At 44.7% G+C, this 17,072-nt stretch overlaps 1 long non-coding RNA gene across 4 annotated transcripts; it reads left to right on the top strand.

Moving 5' to 3' along the window:
* Positions 1-1,059: 1,059 nt before the first annotated feature.
* LOC149126786 (uncharacterized) lies at positions 1,060-15,962 on the top strand. Of its 4 annotated transcripts, XR_016234241.1 has the most exons (5): positions 1,060-1,214; positions 11,700-11,756; positions 14,133-14,228; positions 14,712-14,799; positions 15,000-15,014. It is a non-coding gene; the product is annotated as an uncharacterized LOC149126786 (long non-coding RNA). The 4 variants fall into 4 exon arrangements; XR_016234240.1 differs by lacking the exon at positions 15,000-15,014 and having other exon boundaries at positions 1,061-1,214; positions 14,712-14,940; XR_016234242.1 differs by lacking the exons at positions 14,712-14,799; positions 15,000-15,014 and adding an exon at positions 14,375-14,391 and having other exon boundaries at positions 1,061-1,214.
* Positions 15,963-17,072: the final 1,110 nt, after the last annotated feature.

Here is a 17,072-nt window from a genome sequence, read left to right as displayed (position 1 = left end):
TCACTGGAGGGCGGTCAGGTATTTTGCATTTGCATTAGTTTTCCAATGCAGTTGTAACAAATTACCACAAACATGGAGGCTTCATAACACAACCGTATTTTACCCTGTGGAGGCCAGCAGCCTGAGGCAACCTTATGGTGCTAGAATTAGGACGTTGTTGGGCTGCAAATCTTTTCTGGAGCCTCTGAGGGAGAATCTATTTCCTTCCCTTTCCCAGCTTCTAGAAGACTCCAGCAACAGCGGGTCAGGGTGTTCTCCTAGCCCATGACTCTGATGTTCTTTTCTGCCTCTGTCTTCTACTTGGACGAAACCTAGTGATTACATTGCACCTGCCTGGGTAACCTAGGATACCACCAGCTGATTAACCAACTTAGTGCCACCTGTCACCTAAATTCCCCTTTGCCGTGGAACCCAGCACACTCACGGGTCCCATCTACAGCCTCCTTCAGCTTCCCCCCGTGCTGTGTAGGCCTGTCTGCCAGCATCCTGGCAGCTAGAGGAAATTAATGCTTGCAATGCCACTATTCGGTGTCTACCAGCCCCCTTGGTCTCCCTGGTTTCCAAATGTCACCAGTGTCCTCAGCTGTGCCCAGTTCACCTCTGCAGAACCTTCTCATTCAACCTCATTTGGTGGAATAAACCACCAGTCTTGTATGAGTTGGGAAGGGATCGTGGCAGGCAGAGCAGATACCATAGAGAACTTAGCATCGAACTACTCCTTCAACAGATTTTACTCACTTCTGTGTTCAGCCCTGCCCACATCCTTTCCAAGGCGGCGGGTCCCTCTATTGCTGAGACTCTCCAGGGGTCTGTGGCTTCCTTCAAGCTGATTTTTGGATTGCCTTACCGGCTGTCACCATGCAACCTTCCCCCGTCTGCTAAGTCAGTGATTGCCCACCCATCTGCTCTGTAGTGTTGAAATATTGCTTTAGAGAAGGCTAGTCTGTCCTTCTATCCTGGGGGTAGACTGTGGGAGAGGCGCCCCTGTCTCCCCCTCCCCCACCCCAGGGTAAATATCCTAAATAGAGTCTGGTGGGGAGGCCAATGTGAATGTCATACAGCTGCAGCTTGTAGAACACCAGGGACACGCCCACTGGGTTTGACCATGAACCACGTGTGCTTGTTTACTTGAGCACTATTTAACGTTGTGTGCTCTAGCCTGGCCTGTGGATTATAAGACCTACTGGCTGCTATCAGTCCCTTCCTTCGTACAGGTAAATCTCTCTCAGTTGGACGTCTGGGTCGTGGCCTTTGGAATTAATGATGTTATACATGAGCCCCCTTGCACTTTGGGCTCTCATAGTGCCAGAATTGCTGTTTCCTGTTCTATTCTCCTGGTACTTATTGATGTGTGCTCTTTGATTCTCTACTGTCACCGTAGTGGGCCTTTGTTAGAGAGGGGAGCTACAATTTTTTTTAAAGATTTATTTATTTACTTGAAAGTCAAAGTTGAGAGAGAGCGAGCGAGCAAGCGCTCTTCTATTTGCTGTTGAACACAATGGCCAGGGCTGGGTCGGGCTGAAGCTGGGAGTTTCCTCCAGGTTTCCCATATGAGTGCAGGGGCTCAAATATTTGGGCCATCTTCTGCTGCTTTTCCCAGGCCATTAGTAGGGAGCTGGATCAGAAGTAGAGCATCCAGGACTTGAACCAGTACCCATATGGGATGCCGACATCGCAGGCAGCAGTTGTGCGAACTACACCACAGCAGTAGCCCCGTAATTTCTTTTGAACCTGCTTGTGTAGCTAGAGGTCCCCATGGTTTGTTTTTTGGAGCAATGAGTAATTATGGGACCAATTATTTCTTTGCATTTTGCATGGTGACCAGTTTCCATTAGTTTTCATTAAATATTGGTGACAAGAGTTCAGACACTTTTGTATCCCCTGTGAAAGAAAAAAGATTGGAGTAATGGTGGCAATTATCAAGTGGCAATCTCAAAATAGTAATGTAAAAATACTGCGCTTTGCTGGGACCAGAGTAGATGCATAATAGGGCATTTGTATGAATTGCATGATGCCTAAAGTGCACTCCAGGAATCCTGCAGGTCCAGGCAATAGTCCCAATATCTCTAAGCACAAACTGTACACATTGAGCTGGTTCTAAACGAATACTTGATGAATCTGCTCATTGTTTTTTCTCAGAGTTGAAGCTAGGAAAACCAGCTTGTTCTCAGTGTTGTAAGCGGATGTTGAAAAGTATTACATCCTAATCAACTTCAGTAAAGGTTAAGATACTGAATTTCTTGGAAAGCATAAATATAGTAGTTATCCTGATAGCAGGTCAGTTAATTTAATATACAGAATATGTGGGTTTTGCTACCTCCTAGTTTATTAATATGTGATTGTTTTCCTTCTGCCCCCAGAGCATACTATTTCGGTCATTGTTTCTCTTTTCTGACACCTTCCATTCAGGGAATGGAAGTTTGGCCAAATGCTATTTTGACAGTGCAAGTGAGTGTGGTGGGGACATCATCCAGTTAGAAAAGGCATGAAAGCGACAGTCTCGGACTTTATTGTTTTAGCACCATGGCACTTGCTGCAAGTACTTGCTGCCCTTCTGTCCTCTGTGGATATCTGAGAGATGTGGGATCTGGCGCTGGGTTCTCGGGAGCCTTCAGGCACACAGCAGTTTGCTCAGTCCAATAGTGAACACCTTGACTAGTCATGCCCCAAATGAGGATGCTGGCTGCTCCCAGAAACCACCTCCCGGCCCAGAACCAGTGTCCCCAACTTTACTGGGCTTCCTTGACTCTGGGAGCAGCAGCACCAGAGCTCACCGGAGCTTGATTGTGTTAGTCAGGTCTACCTCTCTGAAATGCTACTAATTAGCTGTTAACACATGGCGCATTCCTGCACACCTCCCTGCATAGAACAGCCAGCTCAACTCCAGCTTGAGTTGACAAGTGAGAAGGAATGGTTATGAGACATTCTGTTCCTCTAGAGGAGAGTGAAAGAAGTCACTGGGTAAATTGTATGTAATGGTGTTTGTTGTGCCATATTTATGACTCCACACATGGGCCCTCATCCGGAGTGCATGGTGGGTAAGAAAACAGAAGGGGAGGGAAAATATTTCTATTTAATCTGCGCTGCAAAGACATAAAAGGAATTGAAGGGATACTTACTAAACCTCAACTAGCTTTGTGACCTTTGATTCATCTTTCTTCTCTTGTGACTTCAATTTTTACTCATTTGTAAGTGAAAGGATTGAATTTTATATGTATTGAACTAAAAGGGTTATTTTTTCCAATGTTAGGTCTAAGATTTCAAAAAAGGTAATTTTCACAAAGCAGTCAGAGACAACAGCCTCTGAAAAGATGTATCTCCCATCAGAGAAGGATTTTTAATTCTATCCAGCTTGGACTTAATGCCTTTGTACAAATATAGGTGTGAGGGGCCGGCGCCGCTGCTCAATGGGCTAATCCTCCGCCTGCGGCGCCAGCACACTGGGTTCTAGTCCCGGTCGGGGTGCCAGATTCTGTCCTGGTTGCCCCTCTTCCAGGCCAGCCCTCTGCTTTGGCCCGGGAGTGCAGTGGAAGATGGCCCAAGTCCTTGGGCCCTGCACCCGCATGGGAGACCAGGAGAAGCACCTGGCTCCTGGCTTTGGATCAGCGCGATGTGCCGGCTGCAGCGCGCTGGCAGCGGCGGCCATTGGAGGGTGAACCAACGGAAAAAGGAAGACCTTTCTCTCTCTCTCTCTCTCACTGTCCACTCTGCCTGTCAAAAAAACATAATAATAAAAACCAACAAATATAGATGTGAGGATCTTGTAATGAGTGAGGAATAGACTGAAATACAGAGTAGGAAGAAGTAACATTTTAGAAGTTTCTAAAAAAATGAATGCTTGAAGGGCTCTGTGCTTTGGTAAATTATCATCTAGTACCAAAGAGAACGTTAGACTTAGTTTATCATTTCATTTGTCCACATAGAACATTCTAAATATCATGCTGCTGTACCTGTCTGCTGTTGGTACCTGCAGATTTCAGAGCCCAAGGCAAAGAGAACAGGGTGCTGTCGTGCACTGGGTCCTGGACATCTCGGCACCTGTACCATTTGTCTCAAATCACCTCATGTAGATTCTTCTCCCTCCTCTCCCCTCCTTCAAGATTTTGAGAGGTAGAGTTAGAGAGAGGGAGAGAGAGAGAGGTCTTCCATCTGCTGGTTCACTCCCCAGATGGCTGCAATGGCTAGAGCTGGACCAATCTGGAGCCAGGAGCAGCTTCTTCCAGGTCTCCCATGTGAGTGCAGGGGCCCAAGCACAAGTAATAAATAAGTAAATCTTTTAAACATTTTTTTAAAAAGCACTCACCTTTTAAAAAATATTTATTTGAATGACAGAGAGCGAGCACTTCCATCTATGGGTTCACTCCCCAAATGGCCTCAACAGCCAGAGCTGGGCCAGACCAAAGCCAGGAGTCTGGAACTCCATCTGGGCTTCCCACGTAGGCGGAAGGGGCCAAGCACCTGGGCCATCCTCCATTGCTTTCCCAAGCACATTAAACAGAAAGCTGGAGCGGAAGCAGAGCTGCCAGGACTCAAACTGGCACTTGCATGTGATGCTGGTGTGGCAGGCTGCAGCTTAACTTCCTGTGCCACAACACCAGCCTGCAAATCTTATATTTTTAATTTATTTTCTTAAAAGACTTATTTATTTGAAAGGCAGAGTTAGAGAGAAGGAGAGACAGATCTTCCATGTGCTGGTTCAACTTCTAAATGATTGCAACATCCAGGGCTGGGCCATGCTGAAGTCAGGAGCCAGGAGTTTCTTCCAGGTCTCACACGTAGGTGGCAGAGCCCCAGCACCTGGGCCGTCCTCCGCTGCTTTCCCAGGCACATTAGCAGGGAGCTGGATTGGAAGTGGAACAACTGGGACTCAAACCAGCACCTCTATGGGATGCTGGCACTGCCAAGCCATGGCTTTAACCTCCTGAGCCCCCAGCCAGGCAAATCTTATTTCTTATAGATATACGAGCTCAAAATGCTGTTTGTGGACATTTTCAAAGCCTAATTTCACTCTTTTGGGTGGCTGATACAAGTTTGGTATCAGATTCCTCATGAACTATAGGTAAAGCTGAGTATTGCATCCCACTTCAGCTTGGTTTCCTGGGGGAACCACCAGTTTTCCTGACTGGGTATGGATTTCACAGGCAGATACAACAAGGTGCTGAAGGCAGAGAACTGGTCCAGGAGCCCCAAGCAAACATTGTTCAAGGCCCAGCTGTTACTAACTAGCTGGCTACATAAGGGCAAAGCCTCTTTCCTGGGCCCTGGTTTCTCTACAATGTGTAATGCCTGTGTCATAGTATCTTGCATGGTTTGCTTTGTGGAACAGTACCAGACTGAAAATAGCTTAAATAAGCAGAGATATTGAGTTGTTCTAATATGCTCATTACCATGTGAACAAATTTCATATCTTGCATTTTTTTTAAATCCAACTAGTGATTGCCTAAAATGTTGCCAAAAATTCACTGCCTTCTGGAGGCTGGCTTTGTGGCAAAGCAAGTAAAGACACCACCTGCAACACCAGCATTCTATATGGGTGCTAGTTCGTGTCCTGGCTGCTCCACTTCTGATCCAGCTTCCTGTATGGCCCGGGAAAAGCAGCAGAAGATGGTCCAGGTGTTTAAGCCCTTCCCTTAGACCTGGATGGAGCTCCCCGCTTCGGCCTGGCCCAGTGCTGGCCGTTGCAGCCATTTGGGTAGTAAACCAGTAGATGCAAGATTTTTCTTTCTCTACGTCTCTTCTTTCTGTAACTGACTTTGAAAATCTTAAACAAAACACTACCTTCCAGCCTCCGTAGTGTTTTGTGCTCTCTCTTGAACCTGTGCCTATCCTGACACTTGCTCTCCAGCTGCCCCCTTGTGAGATTGTGGATTCTGGCCTCAGAGAGCCCATCCATGTTGACTCTGAAATCACCAGCACAGAAGCCGTGGACTTCGTCTACTCTCGCCAAGGAAAAGGAAGTAGTCCCTTCAGAATGCAGTTCTGATCTCTCTCTCCCATTCCGTGATACATTTTAGAATCCAGATAGTGCATTGGTAGGGTCTTGTTTGAGAGCAATTTGCAGTTCTCCAAGCCCTGCTCTTTTCCATGACTCAATTCAGCTAGGATTAGGCTCATGAAACCCTGTGAACAATGAAACGCTGACAAAGGCCTAAGACAGAGGCCTGATTTCTATTCATGTACAGGAAGGTTGGAGTAGGTTCCTCACAAGAGCATTTTCAAAAAGCTGTCACTGACACAGGCTCTTTCTATCTTGCTGTCCAGCAGTTTTTAGCACAGGACTTCTACTTTGTGATGAAAGACAACTGCTCCAGTTTCATCCAGACGTCAGTCTCTTCTGAGCTCAGGCACTGGCTTTGCCACCTGTGGGTGTGTGATTTGGATAAATCACTTGGTCTTTCTTTAAGATTTATTTATTTAAAAGGCAGAGTTACAGAGAGGCAGAGGTAGAGAGAGAGAGGTCTTCCATCCGATGGTTCACTCCCTAGATGGCTGCAAAGGCTGGAGCTGCACTGATCCGAAGCCAGGAGCCAGGAGCCTCTTCAGGTCTCCCATGTGAGTGCAGGGGCCCAAGGACTTGGGTCATCTTCTACTACTTTCCCAGGCCATAGCAGAGAGCTGGATGGGAAGTGGAGCAGCCAGGACTCAAACCAGCATCCATGTGGGATACCAGCACTGCAGGTGGCAGCTTTACCTGCTAAGCCACAGCACCGGCCCAATCACTTGGTCTTTCTAAGCAGCTATTCCTTCTCCATGGGAAACATGGATAAAGCTACTCATTTCACAGGGTTTCTAGGTTAAATAAGAAATTGGTTTATAGGAAATAACTTATGCAAATGTCATTGTGTGGGTTTGTTTTTTTTTTAAGATTTGAGAGGCAGAGTTAGGGAGGAGAGGCAGAGTTAGGGAGGGGAGGAGGGAGAGAAGGACAGAGATTTGCCATCTGCTGATTCACTCCCCAGATGACCACAATGGCCAGAGCTGGGCAGGTTCGAAGCTAGGAGCTTCTTCAGGGTCTCCCATGTGGGTGCAGTAGCCCAAGGACTTGGGCCATCATCTGCTGCTTTCCCAGGCACATTAGCAGGGAGCTGGATCAGAAGTGGAGCAGCCAGTTTCAAACTGGTGCCCATATGGAATGCTGGTACCATAGTCAGTGGCTTTACCTACTGTGCCACAGCACTGGGCCCAAAAATGTCACATCTTGAAGCTGGGAGGACCCCAACTTAATATGGCATTTCCTCAACAAATAGACATTGTTGTATGCCTAATGTATACAGGTAGGCAATGTAGTAGTAAAGACACTCCGGGGGCCAGCATTGTGGTGTAGTGGGTTAAGCCAGCTGCAACAGTGGTGCCCCATATGTGCACCGGTTCAAGTCCCGGCTGCTCCACTTCTGATCCAGCTCCCTGCTAATGGCCTGGGAAAAGCAGTAGAAATGGCACAAGTGTTTGGGCTGCATGTGGGAGCCCTGTAAGAAGTTCCTGGCTTTGGCCTAGCCCAGTGTTGGCTGTTGCAACTATCTGGGGAGTGAATCAGCAGAGGGAAAATTTTTTCCCAACCCCTCCCCTTTCTCTTTCCTTCTCTGTAACTCTGACTTTCAAAACAAATCTTAAAAAAAAAAAAAAAAAAGACTATGATTTTGGACTACCTGAGTTCACATGCCAGTTCCACAATTCACTAGCTGTGTGTCACTAGGCAAATAGCATCTTTGTGCTTCAGTTTCTTGGCAAAATAGGATTCTACCTAAGTACACAGGACTGATATGTGCATTAAGTGTAATAGTTCTTGTAAAGACCCATACTGGGCTTAAAGAAGAACTGTTATGATTAGGAAACAACATACATCATCTTGCATTTTCATCCTAAGGAGCAGAGATTGTATTCGCTCCATTTGGCAGGTGGGAGAGATTACAAATTTCTAACGTCACAGCCCCTGTAAGTACCAGAACTGGGATTTGAACTTGGGCCTTTGTGAATATATGGTAGTCCACTGAGTCTAGTTGGAATGCTAGCCAGTTCATACTCATCGACCTTATTTCTAAGAAAATCAGGAAAGCCTTTGGCAGATGTCTCCCTGGAATTCTCAGGGGTGAGGGAGCAAAAAGGCCTGAGCCTTGGATGTAGCAGCAGCAGAGTGGGCTGGGCATGCCTGGCCTGGCATGTCGGGGGAGGTTTGGGGGTACAGTGGATGAGTCCACCACTTCTGAAATCACTTGGGAGCCCCAGGCCCTGCAGCCCAGGATGGCTCCAAAGTTCATGGAACACAGATTTGAGAGCTGGCACCTTCTTGATTTAATGACCATTTCTGGAAGTCATGTCACACTAAAGTTTATATGTCATTAGCCAAAACTTAGTCACATGGCCATAGCCAGCTGCAAGAGAGGCAGGAAAATGTAGTATTCAGGCAGTCATAGGCAGAGCGTAATGGAAGTGTTGTGGGGAAAGATCCCTGGAATCTGTCCCAGATCAAATATTCTGGATTTTTCCATGATCAAATATCTATGAACTATTTTCCTGGAAAGACTTCAAGATTAAATTAGGAAGAACTGTCCTGGGTAGGACAAGCCAAAGAGGAGAGAAGATGTGTTAAAGACAATGGCAAGATATGTTAGATTGCTCCAAAAAGTCTTAACACATCCACATGGAATTCTGTCCACCTGTCGGGGTGATCCAAGGTCGATAGTGGTTATGGGTTAACTAGAAATGTTTCCATGGAGAAATTTTATTCCAAATCCAAAAAGCAGGAAAGATTACATAAGACAATGAGACAAACTCTTTCAGGAATGAGCAGAGTTGCTTTTTCACAAAACCACAAAGTAAAAAATTTTTGGAGTACTCCTCACTTCTAACTGCTTATGTAATTTCCCTCTCCATGCGCACTTTTGGGACATGTGACGTATAGACACACACACACACACACACACGTGTGTGTGTGCCTACACGGAGGTGCATACTAACGCTTGCATGAACCATGAAGGAAGATTTCATTATGTTAGCACATTCATTTTTATGCACTTGAGATTTAACTTGCTACCCATTACAAGAGTCCTGTGCAAATTATATTTTGAAACTTAGAAACGAATATTCCTTCAATTCTAGTCAACAGGTGGCCTCAGGGGAAGTAAACTGAACAACCCTTGGAAGATTATAAAGAATGTTTCTGCCCTCAGAGAGGTTCTGCTCCTACAGGTAGAGAGCCAGGCACATACCTTCCAAGAAAAATACACAGTATGAATATTCAGATTACTATGAGGCCCTGGGATTGCAGAATCTCATCCTAGTTTGGGAAGCGGCTGGTGAGAAGTGGGTCATACTTTCTGGGTAAAATTGGAAGTGGGCAAAAGACTGATACTCATGTCGGGCAGAAGGACCAAGCTGAGAAGTACAGAGTTGTGCGATGGTCAGTAGTTCCCGTGCTGGAGCAAAGCTGTCGGGGAGCCCTTTGACTCGACACTGAAATTGCCACTTCAAGACAATTCTTGTCTTGAAGACCCTAGAACTTTAATGAGAAAAATAGGTGAGACAAGAAAGTGAGATGAGAAAATACCTTGAGCAAGGCTGGTCAACAAGAAATGATGTCGGCAGGCAGCACGCTGGCTGGAGGTAGAAGAGACAGGACCCAAGCAGACAATGCTGGAAACCAGCCTCTTTCCAGAGGAGGCCTCTCAGGGGCCAGACTAGAGGCTGTGGGGATTGAGAAGACTGAATGTATCACAAAACAGATGCTTGAGGGAGGGCGCCCTTCTAGGAGCAGGTAACAGGATGTCGGCCTCCACAGTTTGCAAGCTTAGGAACATGGGAGGGAAAGGCTGGGGAACCATGGTGGACCAAAGGAAAGAGCGGAAGAACACAATTGTGGACCCGCAGAGGTGAGGGGCCCTGTAAGCCATTCAAGAGTCTTACAGTTTTTTACAGGCTTTGGGGACATACCAGTAGCAATAGAGACGTGAGACCTGCCTTCCCTGATACTAGTATCTCAGCAGGAGGAAGATATACAACACCCAACACCATCTTGGGGAAAGTCACCAGGCAAATAACAAACTGGGGGAGACACAATGTGTATCACAGATACGTGGTGAATTTCATAATGAAAAGCTCTTTGATCACAGGGAGTAAAAGATTAAAAGTCCAAAAGAAAGCAGACAAGAGCCTGAGCAGATAGTTCACATACAGGAAAAAATACACAAATGATCTTTACACAAAAAGATACTCAACATGACTCAAAGTCAGTGTTTCTTCCCTCCCAATCAAAAGTTGGACCCAACCTGACTGTTGACCGTGAAAACATGCACTGTTTTTCTAATGAAAATGCAAAATGATACAGCCCACCAGGAGGGTTATATGGTGATGGCTACCAAAATTACTGATTCCCTTCTCCATTGGCACAGCAAAGTAATTCTGTTTCTGCCCCCCCACACGTCCACCTGTGCATGCATAAAACAGCACACACACATGTAGCTGTTCTTGGAGCATTATTGAAAACAGTCCATTGGTTACCATGAAGAACTGGTTCCAAGAACTGTTCACTGTGGAATAAGGTGCAGCTGTGAAAAGGAGACAGGAGGTTCTTTATACCTTGCGAGAGAATAGGCTCCAAGCTATGCTGTAAGGGGGAAAAGCATGATGTGGAATATGCATTAAGTAGGAGGAAGTTCCAAAAAGTGTGTGGAAAACAAAATTAAAAGCCATTTGGTTGCAACACGTTGAAATCCCTGTATAGGGCTATCTTCTGAAGCTTCACAGAAATGTGTACTATGAAAAAACTGCATGCATTTCAAAAATTTTTTGCACCAAAATAACTTCTAATTCTAATTTCTCACAAACTTTTTGAAATACCTTTGTATGTTATCTTTTGTGTTACAAAGACGGAAAACACAAGTCTTACATTTTTATTAGCTTTTTTGTTTACATTTGTCTTTGTAAAACAGAACACTGGAAATATAAATGAGAAATGTCTAAAGGGAGTAGGAATGCTAGATAGCTTAGCATAGATCTTTATTTCATATTGATTTTTGTTAACTATGTAAACATCTTAGCAACTTAAATAACCACACCACAGAATTTAGAATTGCAACTTTAAATGAGACATAGGTGGTATGATCATAGCCAAGAGATTTGACCTAATCAGAGTAGTCAGGGAAAGCTTCCGTGAGGTAGTGGCTCTTGAACTGAGATCTGAGGACTAAATAGAAGTTAACAGATTCAGAGAGCAAAGAAGAATATTAAAATCTGAGTGTAAAGGCCCATTGAAGGGAAGCAAACTGCGCTTAGGAAGAACTGAAAGAAAGCAGTAAAGCAAATCAAGCTACGAGACAGGCTGGACCAATAAGGGCAGGTTCCACTTGGGGCTTGCAGGCTAAGAAATGTGTGTGTTTTAATTCTAAAGGCAATGAGAAACTAAAAGGGTTTTTAACAGGCACACATGATGGAGTCTGGGAGAGTTTGTACTTTATTCAGGGGTTATCCATAGTCACTAAAAACTGAAGAGGAAAAAATTTGGTGCACTCTTGTTCATAGAAACAACTGCTAGTCTCTCAGTTCTCCCACATGCACCCATAAAATCACACACAATGCTGCTAACAACATTTCACATATTTTAATTATGACCCATCAGTTGCTATTTGCTAAAAACATTACACAAATTGCACAAAGGATAAAGTTGTTATAGTCTAATTTACATTGGAACTTATCTCCGTTTCCAGGCAACATCATTGCACTGGATAATGATGGCTCCGACCCTCAGAATCTTTCACAATCTGGTACGTGAAATAAAGGAGGAAACCAATTTCTATGTGTTCAGGCCAGTATCACAGCCTATTACATCCAGCCAGGGAATAAAACCCATTGTTAATGCACCATTTGATAAGAACACTTAACCTCAGTATGTGTTGTAATTAAAGAGATAATTAGAACTTCACTAGAACTGTTTAAGACCAGGCATACATTTGAAATTCACCTAGAATGAAAATTGCATTGTCTAAGACCAATCCAAGATTTTTTCTTCCAAATTTACCTTGCCTGCTCTTCCTACCCCCAAAGCTTTTGCAATCTAAGAAATGTGAAAAGATAAGAACTTCATAGGTAGTGCATATCACAGAAGACTAATGGGTTCAGTCAAAAATTGCTTTACAGTTATATGAAAAGGGGGGAAAAAAAATCTTGATTTTGAAAACCAGCTTCAGAGACCAAGCACAGAGAAGATGAAGTGCGTCATGTATGCAAAGAAGGAAAAAAAAATCCTGCTCGTGCATGAATCCACTCATAAAATGTTAATATATGCATAAGAAAATTGTGTTCCTTAATCTCTGAAGAAACACTTATCACTAAGAACCCTTTAATTCTTTTCCTGTGCTTGATTTATTAGCTTATGAAATTATGTTAATAGCCTTCATGTTAATGGTTTGGGGGCTCCAATGACCTGATTTTAATAATGAAGTAATTTATGCAATAAATGCAATCAGCATCTATGAATCTCACTTAACAGAACATATTGGTGATTAGCCAATGCTAAAACAAGTGACAGTCAGCTTGGGGCAGGCCAAGCTGTGCTACGGCAGAGAAAATAGAGCTGCTGCCGACAGGGAGGTGGGGGCTCTTCCGTGCCCATGATCCAGGCTGCAGCTCTGGACAGCAAAAGCTTTGCCAGAGAAATGGAGACTGAACTTGAAATTAATTTGCGAAGTGTTAAATGAATCTGATACCTCAGTAACTGCACAGCTCATCTACACAGGACGTGTATGCGTGACAAGGGATATCCGCGTCTTTGTTGCAATGAAATAGTTCCTTGAAAGAGACTGGGGAATACAGAAAATGACAGCCAACCCGCTGAACCCCAGAAGAGGAAGGGCTCTGAGAAGCTGGTATGGGAGATTCCAATCCTGCGACTGTAAAATCCGTATCCTGGAGTAGCCGGGGTGCTGCTGTTTCTCCGCGTTGGCTTTGAGAGCGTTGTGTTGAATGTCGCTTTCGGAGGAGGTCTTTTGACTTCTTTCTGTTCCCTACAGATCTGAAGCTTAGAAACAACAGACACCCATAGGCACTCATTGTAGTATACTTGCTCTGTGATGGCTAATTGAGATCCCTCCCCCCCCCACTTTGTTTTTCCTTCAGAGAAACTTCTCTCCCCACCTCCTCCCAGGAAGTAAGTTTCCATGTCTTTCTCTTATTTCATAAATATGCCTTCCAGGAATTCTATAGGAGGTCTTCAAAACGTTCATGGGAAACAGAATTAAAAGATAATTATTTGGGTACAAAAAATTTAGAAATCCATGCGTAGTTTTTTCATGATCCACATTTTGCCATGAGCTCTTTTAATGCCCTTCATATCTCCCTTCTAACTGAAGTCTATTAAATCATTCTTGTTCTAGAAATCAACACAGGTGACTGCCATTGCCCTCCAGTCCCACCACCCTCACCATTGACTACACCAAGCCCCAGCCTTGGCTGAGGAGAGCAACCTGAGCTTCCACACATCCACATGCACCAGGGCAAACATCCTGGCAGCCCCCAGCCCCCATCTCCTCTGTCAACACTGCCATGCCACGAGAGTCTTTTGTGAGTGCTTACGAATATGGCTGGCTGGAGTATTTGATAGAATGCTACTTCTCCCTCTAAGAAAGTTTAACATCAACTAAGCTTTGGCCAAACATTAAGTGCAAAAAAGGCAAAAATTTAAATCAGCTAGACTCTAAATTGTAATGTAGGAAAAACAACACTGGCTTTGGACTCAGAGCCCTGGGGCTTATAACTTGGCTTCCACCTCTCCTTACTTGTGGAGTTGGTCAAAGGATTTGACTGTTTGGGACTTATATTTATTTCTGTTTTTCTAAATTTAAATGAATGGGTATTGTGATGGTTAATTCTGTGTGTCAACTTGACTAGGACATGGAGTACTCAGATCAAATGATATTTCTGCACACGGCCAGCATTTGAATTGGTAGGCTCAGTAAAGTGGAGTGGTTGCCCTCCCCAGTATGGGCGGGCATTGCCCAATCTCTTAAAGGCCTGAATAGAACAAGAAGTGAAAGAAGGGGGTGGGCGTTTGGCGTATAAGTGAAGATTACTGAATTCAGTAGAGGAGTGCTCGGGTTCCATGTCTGGCTCCGGCTCCTCATTCCAATTTCCTGCCAGTGCAGACCCTGGGTGTAATTGAGTTGCTGCCACCCACATGAGAGACCTGGACTGCATTCCCAGCTCCCGGCTCCTGCCAGGCCCTGACTCGGCTGTTAGAGGTATGTGGGAAGTGAACCAGCGGATGGGAGATCTTTCCCTGGATTGTTTTCTCTCCGTCTCTCTCTCTCAAATTAATTAACTTAAAAAGTAGAGGAAGGGGGTCGTGCTGTATTATGGTAGCTAAAGCAGCTTTCTATGACTCCAGCATCCCAGCGGGCACCAGTTCGAGTTCTAGCTGCTCCACTTCTGATCCGGCTCCCTGCTGGTGGCCTGGGAAATCAGTAGAGGATAGCCCACTTGTTTGGGCCCCTGCCATCCGTGTGGGAAACCAGATGAGGCTCTCTGCTTCTGGCTTTGGCTTCCAGCAGGTGGAAGATTTCTGTCTTTCCCTTTCTCTGTAACTGACTTTCACATAAACAAATTAAAAAAAAAAAAAAAAAGGTTGGATTTGTTCCCTTCCTGCCTGCTAGAGCTGGAATATCAGATTAGCCTTTACTTGCTCCTGTGCTGGGATTTATACCCTGAAATGCCTTGGTTTTCAGATGCTCAGACTTGGCCTGGAATTACACCACAGCTGGGTTTCTAATTTGCAAACTGCAGATCATGAGACTTGTCACCCTCCACAATCATGTGAGCCAACTCCCCATAACATGAGGGTACTGTATAAAGTTTCTGGAAAACTGCAGTTCAAAGTATGAGTATTTTGGTGCATTTTTTCATAATACATGGAAAGTGCGTATTATAAAAAACTATGCACGCATTTCAAAATTCTTTCTGCATCAAAATAAACTTCTCTTTTAATTCCATTCTTTTTAATTCCATGTTTGAAGTCCCTTTGTATAACTCCTATTGGCTCTGTTTCTCTGAAGAACCCTGATTAACACAGGTACTGATCTTATGATAAAGTCCTAAGTGCATAAGTTTGGAAAATATATGCATAATATAGCTTGCAAGCGAAAAATATACCTTTAACAGAATCCTAATTCTTCCTCTCATTGACCATATTTGAATTTGAATTTGGGTCATCCTGAATTCTCATCTCATATGCAACCTTGTGGAAACAAAGTTTTTTTTTTTAGATCTGCATGAAGTTGATCATAATTTTATAATGCCATAAAGCATGAAATAATACGCCCATGAAATCTGCGATGAGAGCTGCCATATGTAATTCCACGTTGTGAAACATTGCTGGTGTCAGTAGGGTCTTTCCCATTGCAGCACTCCCAGGTTGTGAAGCTGGTGTTGTGTAGGTGCAGGATGAATATTAATCAACAACATCCTGGGGCTGGCACTGTGGCACAGCGGGTTAACACCCTGGCCTTAAGTGCCAGCATCCCATGTGGGCGCCGGTTCAGGTCCCAGCTGCTCCACTTCCGATCCGGCTCTCTGCTATGGCCTGGGAAAGCAGTAGAAGATGGCCCAAGGACTTGGGCCTGCACCCACGTGGGAGACCTGGAGGAAGCTTCTGGCTCCTGGCTTCAGATCGGTGTAGCTCCAATTGTTGCGGCCATCTGGGGAGTGAACCATCATATGGAAGACCTCTCTCTCTCTCTCTCTCTCTCTCTCTCTCTCTCTCTCTCCCTCTGCCTCTCCTCTCTCTGTGTAACTCTGACTTTCAAATTAATAAATAAATCTTTTTAAAAAATCATCTCATGAATCCCTATAGCTGAAAAGCTGGGAGTGTTGCTCCCATTTTACAAATAAAATTATGCTCTGAGAGATGTTTGTACCTGCTTGGTGTGTATCTCCAAGCAGAAAATCTGAGAATTTCATCTACTGTAATAATCACTGGAGTGTCACATTTTCATCAAACAGGGGTTTAACATATGACAAATGGATTCATTAATAAAATTGCAAAGAAATAACTCTTAAAGCTGTTTGAGACATCTCATGCAAAATTTTGAGGCTTTTTTTCTCTGCATAGAAAACATTATAAAAAGGAGAGAAAGCTTATTTTCCCTAATACATAATGGAGAGCGAGAACTCAACTACTTTCATTGATGCTAGTGATAGTGTCCAAGACATTTAAGTTTGCTGTTAGTTTTATTTTTTAAAGATTTGTTTTCATTTTATTTGAGAGGCAAAGGAAGAGAGAGGTCTTCTATCTGCTGGTTCACTCCCAGGTGGCCTTAATGGCTGGAGCTTCGCCGATCTGGAGCCAGGAGCCAGGAGCTGCTTCTGGGTCTCCCATGCAGGTGCAGGGACCCAAGGACTTGGATTATCTTCTTCTGCTTTCCCAGGCCATAGCAGAGAGCCAGATCAGAAGTGGAGCAGCTGGGACTCAAACCTGTGCCCATATGGGATGCTGGCACCATAGGTAGGGGCTTTACCCACTATACCGCAGCGCCAGCCCCCAGCTGAGTTTTTATGGGATTCCGTGGCTTTTCATAATTTCCCTTAATTCTTATCACTGTTATTTTAAACAACTTTTCCGTTACCACTCAAACTCACGAGGACAGTTCTTCCTTTTTGGTGGCAGATACTGTACCCTGGGAAGCAGAGACAATGAGTGAGGGTTGCGGTAGGAGCTGGTTGGGAAGTAGTCACCCTTTCATACTCTGAGTTCTGATTCTGCACAACTCTCCCTTCATTTTGGGAGCTCGTGCTTTCCGCTTTGCTCCGCACCCTACACCCCTGTCTCTCCGTTTTGTGCCACTCCGTGCCCTTCAGCTTTCAAAGGACAGTGGCTAGTTTGTAGCTACTTTGACCATCCTGAGAGGCCGCTTCACGTATCCTGTAGATGGAGGAGATGGAAGTTTTCCAACCCTGTGGGCTGAGATGCTCATTACTGTCTCGATGCAACCCTTCTCTTGTTCTTCAGGATGTCTTGATCAACTCATGCTTGTCTTCTGGGAGCAAGGGCCCAACTTCTCCCAGATGCTTACTCGCATGGTTCGAAGATG

Source organism: Oryctolagus cuniculus, chromosome 5 (assembly GCF_051225735.1).
Source record: "Oryctolagus cuniculus isolate XC-2025 breed Fujian yellow rabbit chromosome 5, ASM5122573v1, whole genome shotgun sequence".
NCBI lineage: Eukaryota > Metazoa > Chordata > Mammalia > Lagomorpha > Leporidae > Oryctolagus > Oryctolagus cuniculus.
This window is presented reverse-complemented; position numbering and strand designations above follow the sequence as displayed.